Raw genomic sequence first — 6827 nt, 5'->3', positions numbered from 1 at the left:
TCTTTGGAGGAATTTTTTGGGGTACTTTAGATTTTTTAGGAGGAGACATCAAGAAATGTGGTTGGGCCACCTGGGGCCTCCATCCTTGTGGTGGATTTCCCCATTGAGGAGGTTGAGTAGGGTATGGATAGAAGGGAGGAGTAACATTTTGAGGAGGATATGGCCAAGGAGTGGGCATAGGCTAGGGTGAATGGTTAGCAGGGTACAAAGCTTGATAATGAGATTTATAATTAACATTTAAAGGAGAGTGGAAGTTCTTACCTTGTTGGAACTACGTAGGGGCTTGTGGCCTCTTTTGGTTGACAAATCATAGCTACTCCATGCTCCTTTTTTCTCCTTGGTACATGGCCTTGAGACCTAGAAAATCTGGACATTTATGAGTGGAATTTCTTTTAGTGCATTGAAGGAAGAATATGGCTAACGAATTTTCTATTTCCTCCTATTTTCCCTTAAACTATAAGGTGGCCATCTACATGGAAAATGTGTGATATTTTGATCTTCATGTCCTATATAATTATAACATGCTCCTCCCAAATTTACCCACTGTAACTGGCCTACCAAGGTAAACCTGAGTTGAGGGATACTATGACATGACCCAATCTCCTAAGTATAGTTAAGGAAGTGGAGTTGAAAAATTTAAACTTTACTAACCTTCCTTAGGAGCTACAAGACACCTAGGAGCTAAACAACCACTCTAAGTGCCAAAACCCTGAGTTGGATTGCTTTTCTAGTGACCTAGTCCCACAAGCGCATACATGAAAAGGCCTCCAACTACATGCATAAGCCTATAAGAGTGTCGTTATGCCCCAAAAATTTTAGTTCAGAGGGTGTGGTCCCAGATTCTAATCCACCATTTTAGTCTAGCCTCCATACCACTACCCAGAACTCAATGACAATTTTTAGAATGATAAATAACATAAAAAAAAACCATTGATACAAAAATTGATCAAGGACTTGACCTATCCATGACATCCATTTCATTAAACATATGGTGAACATGTAATCTATAGGCCATGAATGCATATCTAAACATAGGGGTTTGAAACTTATCTTAGAATCACCAAGAAGTTCTTATACCCTCTCATAATAGTTGCAATAACATTTGTTAGATCATGCATCTATTAACTATTCATCAACTAATAAAAATATATCAAGAGCCATAGCTATAACATGTTATGGAACCATGCTTATAACCAACATATAACCAGAATAATAAGTATGATAGAATAGTCATCAAAGCCACATAACAACAAGTACAAGTACTCATATAATACAATAGGAAAAGGGATCTTATTAACATATGAAAAATCCAACCAAGTCAGTGACTTCCACGTACCACCCGACCATTGATTGGGCTGAACCAAATCTTTCTTTCAGCCAACCACCCACATGCCATATTCCAAGCATGAATGTGGGACTCACGACATAAACAACCAAGGGTTCCTAGAGATCAAACCACCTCCACCCTCATGCTCCCATGATCTCGCCAAAACTAGTCAAGAGATCACATAAGCAAACTAATACATAAAGAAACAGGGCTTCCTAGAGATTAAACCACCTCCACCCCCAGTCTACCGAGATCTCACCAAAGTCAATCAAGAGATCACTAAGCCCAAAACAAGCTTGGATTCCTCATAATTTCTTCACCATTACCTTGAGGAATTTTTCTATCTCCACCAACCTGTTAAGGGCTTCCTAGAGATTGAACCACCTCCATCCCCAACCCTTAGGAATTTTCCTAAGACCACCTCACTCGGTTCCAAAATCTTCTGGAAATCCAAATCTCACCCACATATCAGAACCTCATCACACCATGGCTACCCATAAATGGCAAGGAAAGGTTGAAACCACTGTCATGCCCGGAAAAAAAATCCATGCCAATGATAGTAAGAGAACCAAATACACAAATGCATGTACCATGAATTCAAAAAATAGCTAGGAAATCACACATGCAACCTGTTAGCTACAAGTCTTCCTGTTGAAGCTTCTTGATCCAACCTACCTTACTTGTCTTTTTCTTTCCTTGTCCTTCATTTTCCTTCCTTTGCTTGATTTCTCCAACACTAGAGTGCTCCAAGAATGCTCTAAGTGTGCAATAGTATGAGAGAATAGAGAGAGCTCCAAAATTGGACTGACAAAAGTTGTGAATTGATCCTCAGAAGCATTTTTATATTGAGGCCACTATTTTCTTCAATTTCCTCTATTTTCCTTCAGATTTCCTCACATACAAATCTATGACCTTTCATCTCCCTTTTCTCCTATTTTCCTTTATTTTCATTAAAATAATGCCAATTAATGCCTTATTTCCTTTGCCAATTTCCTTATCCATAATAAACTAAAAGTGAAAACCATTATGATGTTTTCCCCAACATTTAGCTTGGAATACATGTCCCATAGCCTAGGTCTTATTTTGCCTTTATAAACTTTATTACATGATCTTTTAACCTAGGGTTGTTACAAACCTCTCCCCCTTAGGGGAACACCGTTCTAAGATTTTTATGATACCTATGACTAGCAAGACTGCTGGAAACCAAAACATACTACCCATGGAGCTTTATAACTTAGCTCGATGTAGTATTTACAATGAACAACTCGTTGAAAAGAAAAACCAACATAAAAAACATGACAACATGAAAACCATACCACAGATTGGAGGTTTATAACAAAACTCATTGCAGTATTTACAAAAAAAACCATAAATAAATATGTACATATACCAAAACCCCTTTGCCTCAACCTTTAAATAAGGAAGGATACATAACCCACATTTGATCAGTCATCTCCCATGTAGCTTCATTAGGCCCAAAGTGCTTCCATTACACTTTAACTTGCTCAATTGCTCGATTCCAGAGCATGAGTTGTTTCCACCGCAATATGCACTGAGGTTCTGGCTGGAATTCTCCTTCTGGTTCCACCTATAATACAGACCAATCAATCACATTATCAACATCCTTCACATATCTTTTAAGCAATGAAACATGGAAAACATCATGGAATTTTACTGTCATAAGCAGTGTAAGTCTATAGGCCACTGGTGCAATCCTCTAAAGGATCTCGAAAGGCCTACAATATCGAGGTGCCAACTTAGTACATGACCCAATCCTTAAGGAACTCTTCTTGGGCTTGATGTGCAAGTACACATGCTCCCTAACCTGAAAATCCTTATACACCCTGTGTTGATATGCATATCTCTTATGCCTATCCTAATCTACCTTTAGATTCTTCTTGATAACACACATTTCATGTTCCATCTCTGCCAACATGTCTGGTCCTATCAGTGTCTTGTTCACTAGATCTATCCAGCTGATAGGATTATTACAACTCCTCCCATAAAGTGCCTCAAATGGACTCATTGACTCTTGATACCCATTATTCTAAGAAAACTCTATCAATGGAAGATACTCTTCCCACCTCCTCTACTAGTACATAACATAAATCCTCAACATGTCCTCAAGAATCCTATTGACCCTCTATGTATGTCCATTTGTCTACAAATGATAAGCTATACTGAAGGTGAAATCTATACCCAAACCTGCAAATAAATCCTTCCAAAACTTAGAAGTGAACTTGGAATTTATATCTGACACAATATTCTTAGGAATACTATGCAACCTCACTATGTCCCTGATGAAGACCTGAGCTACCTCACTAGTTGAATTAATAGACTTAATTGGAATGAAGTGAGCTACTTTGGTCAACCTATCAACCACAACCATGATGGAATCAATTTGTCTAGATGTCATTGGAAAACCTATTATGAAATCCATGGAAAAGACCTACCATTTCCACTTTGGAATCGAAATTGGCTGTAATAGACCACTTGGATACTTACACTTTGCCTTTACTTGTTGACAATCCAAACACCTTCCAACAAAATCAGCTACCTGTGTCTTTATATTCATCCAATAGTAGAACTTCTTCACATTTATTAGAGTCTTCTAATATCCTGGATGACCTAAATATGACTTGACATGAAATTCCCTCAAGATAAGCTTCTTGAGTTCATTGTTGTCTGACCAATAGATCATATTATTGAACCTAACCAAGCCATTTGTTGTGAGATGATGAACCACACCCTAATCACCTGTACCCTGCTGTTGTAACCTGTGATTAAGTTGTTGGTACTTGCCATCCTATTGTCCTACCTTCAAGATATGATCCTATAAACATGTCCCATATGAACTCATAGCTACAATGTCATTTACCTACACTCTTCTCCTAAGAGCATCGACAATCATGCTCTCCTTACCCTTAATGTCCCTGATGTCGAAGTCAAACCCAGTAAGCTTGACAAACCATTTATCTTTCTTGGCATTCATATTAGGTTGGTCAAACAAGTATCTTAGACCACTTTGATCACTCATCAAAACAAACCTTCTGCCAATAAGATAGTGCCTCCACATCTTCAATGCATGAATGATCATTTTCAACCCAAGATCATGATTCATATAGTTATGCTAGTGCTCATTCAGTTTCCTTGACTCGTAACATACCACCTTTCCCTCCTGCATCAGGACTCCACAAAGTTCTCTATTGCAAGTGTTTGTACACACCAAAAACTTTTTATCAGGATCTACAATCTTTAGAACTAGAGTGTTTGTAAGCAACTGCTTCATCTGCTCAAAACTAGCTACACATTCTTATGTCCATTCAAATTTCTTTTATGGATCCACTACTATGTCTTCTTTGGAAATAACATGTCCCAAGTAATGTACCTTTGTCTCAAAGAAACCACACTTACTAAGCTTGGCATACAACTAATTCTCTCTCGACAATCTTAATACTGTTGCCAGGTGTTCTGCATGCTATGTTATGAAACCAACTCAGAAAAAGATAGAAAAGATAGATCAATGCCTTAGAATTCAGCCTCTTCGAGGGGGAAACCTCGTTTACATTACACAAATGAACAATTATTTGATGATACAAATGAGAAGACCTCCTTTCTCTATATAGGAGTCTAAGGGGTCATAATATAATCCGAGCCGACATAACAATAATAATGTAAGGGGAAAATAATAACAATAGTGGGCTTCTATGGGGCACAATAATAGAAATATGGAGACTACATGGGCACAATAATATAATAAGGGGGTTGTACTAAAAACAATACGTGGTTACACTAGTAGTATAGGGACCTAACATGCCCCTCTCCTTCAAAAAGTGTTGTCCTTAACGCTTGAGTAGTTCTTGATGCTTTTGCATAAAATTCTTGTCCTCCCATGTGGAATCTTAAGCAGGTAAGTTCTTCCACTTGACGAGATACTCTGAAATTGATAGATTTCGTAGCTATCGGGTTCTTGTTTCTATGATTGCTCCAGGTTCCAATATGATTTTTCCTTCCTCTTCAAGTTCTGGCAATATTGTTTGAACACAGATCTTCTGCAACTTTTGAATGAGTGGCCACACTTCTTTGTCCTTATTCCATTCATTCCTTGCTTCATTTATCCAATCTGGTTGGATAATATAAATAGCACAAAACAATGCTTCCACATCCTCATCCTTTTTTGAGAGTGCATCTGCAACAACATTTTGCTTCCGTTTTTTGTAAATGATTTCAAAGTCATAACCCAACATATTTGTGATCGATTTTTTCTATTCTCCTAAAGATAATATTTGTTCTAAAAAGTATTTAAGACTATCATGATCCATTTTTACCTTTAAGTGTCCTCCCATTAGGTAAGGTCGCCATTTCTTACATGTATGTAGTATTGCCAACATTTCCTTCTCATAGATAGCTTGCTTGAGATGTACTCGTAAAAATACCCAATCGCCTACATCAAAACTTCTTTCACTACGATGTTGATCTACCTATTGTTTCATTCAATTCTGCACCAAAGTGGCGTTATCCTTTAAAAGTTGGAGAACTTGTTGATGCTCGATGTGATCTTTCACTATTTGAATCTTTTTCTTCTTGCTATGTCCTTCTATCTTGAGAGTTTGAGGAGTGGTAATTTCTTCCAATGCATCACAAGATATGGTCAGATTCATTTCTTGATGCTTGATGTGATCTTTCACTTCTTGAACATTTTTTTTCTTGATATGTCCTTCTATCTTGATAGTTTGAGGAGTGGTAATTCCAGCCAATGCATTACAAGATATGGTCAGATTCATTTCTTCTTTCTCGATGTGATCTTTCACTTCTTGAACCTTTTTCTTCTTGATATGTCCTTCTATCTTGAGAGTTTGAGGAGAGGTACTTCTTGCCATTGCAATACAAGATATGGTCGGATTCATTTGTTCTTTCTCTAGGGTTGGTTCCCGGTGTATATCCTCTCCTTTTGGCATTTCTTGATCCTTTTCGTCATTAGGAGGCCTTTCTTGTAGCAACTTTGTCACGCCTTCCTTCAAACCTTCCATGTCTTTCTTCAAATATTCCATGCCTTTCTTCCAATATGCCTTTATACCCTTGATATCAGCTTCCATGGCATAAATAAAAAAAATTATTTTTTGCTTCTCTAGAATATCATTTATCCTTATATTCAATTTTTGAAAGTCCTCAATGTGCTCTGCCATTGAACCCTTTTGTTTGAAATTTATCAATTATCTAAAGAAGGTGTTGCTCTTAGTATCATCATAATGTGTTATCATTTCCTCCGTGAAAATTGATCATGTGACAAGTGGTTTACGAGAACAAAGCCCTTTATACCATAGAAATTGATTCGGTTCTAAATAAATAGATGCAATACATACCTTTTGTAACAGTGGTACACCATGTGGATCAAAATATTTCTCCATCTGTAGTATCCAATTTACCAGATCCTTGCCATCAAACTTCCTCATCTCACTTTTTCTTGATTTTAGGAGCCCGATCTTGATATAACTGTAAC

The sequence above is a fragment of the Pinus tabuliformis genome, chromosome 6, assembly GCF_031772625.1.
Source record: "Pinus tabuliformis cultivar Carrire ecotype Pingquan chromosome 6, CPIR1, whole genome shotgun sequence".
Lineage (NCBI taxonomy): Eukaryota > Viridiplantae > Streptophyta > Pinopsida > Pinales > Pinaceae > Pinus > Pinus tabuliformis.
Note: the sequence above shows the minus strand (reverse complement) of the source record.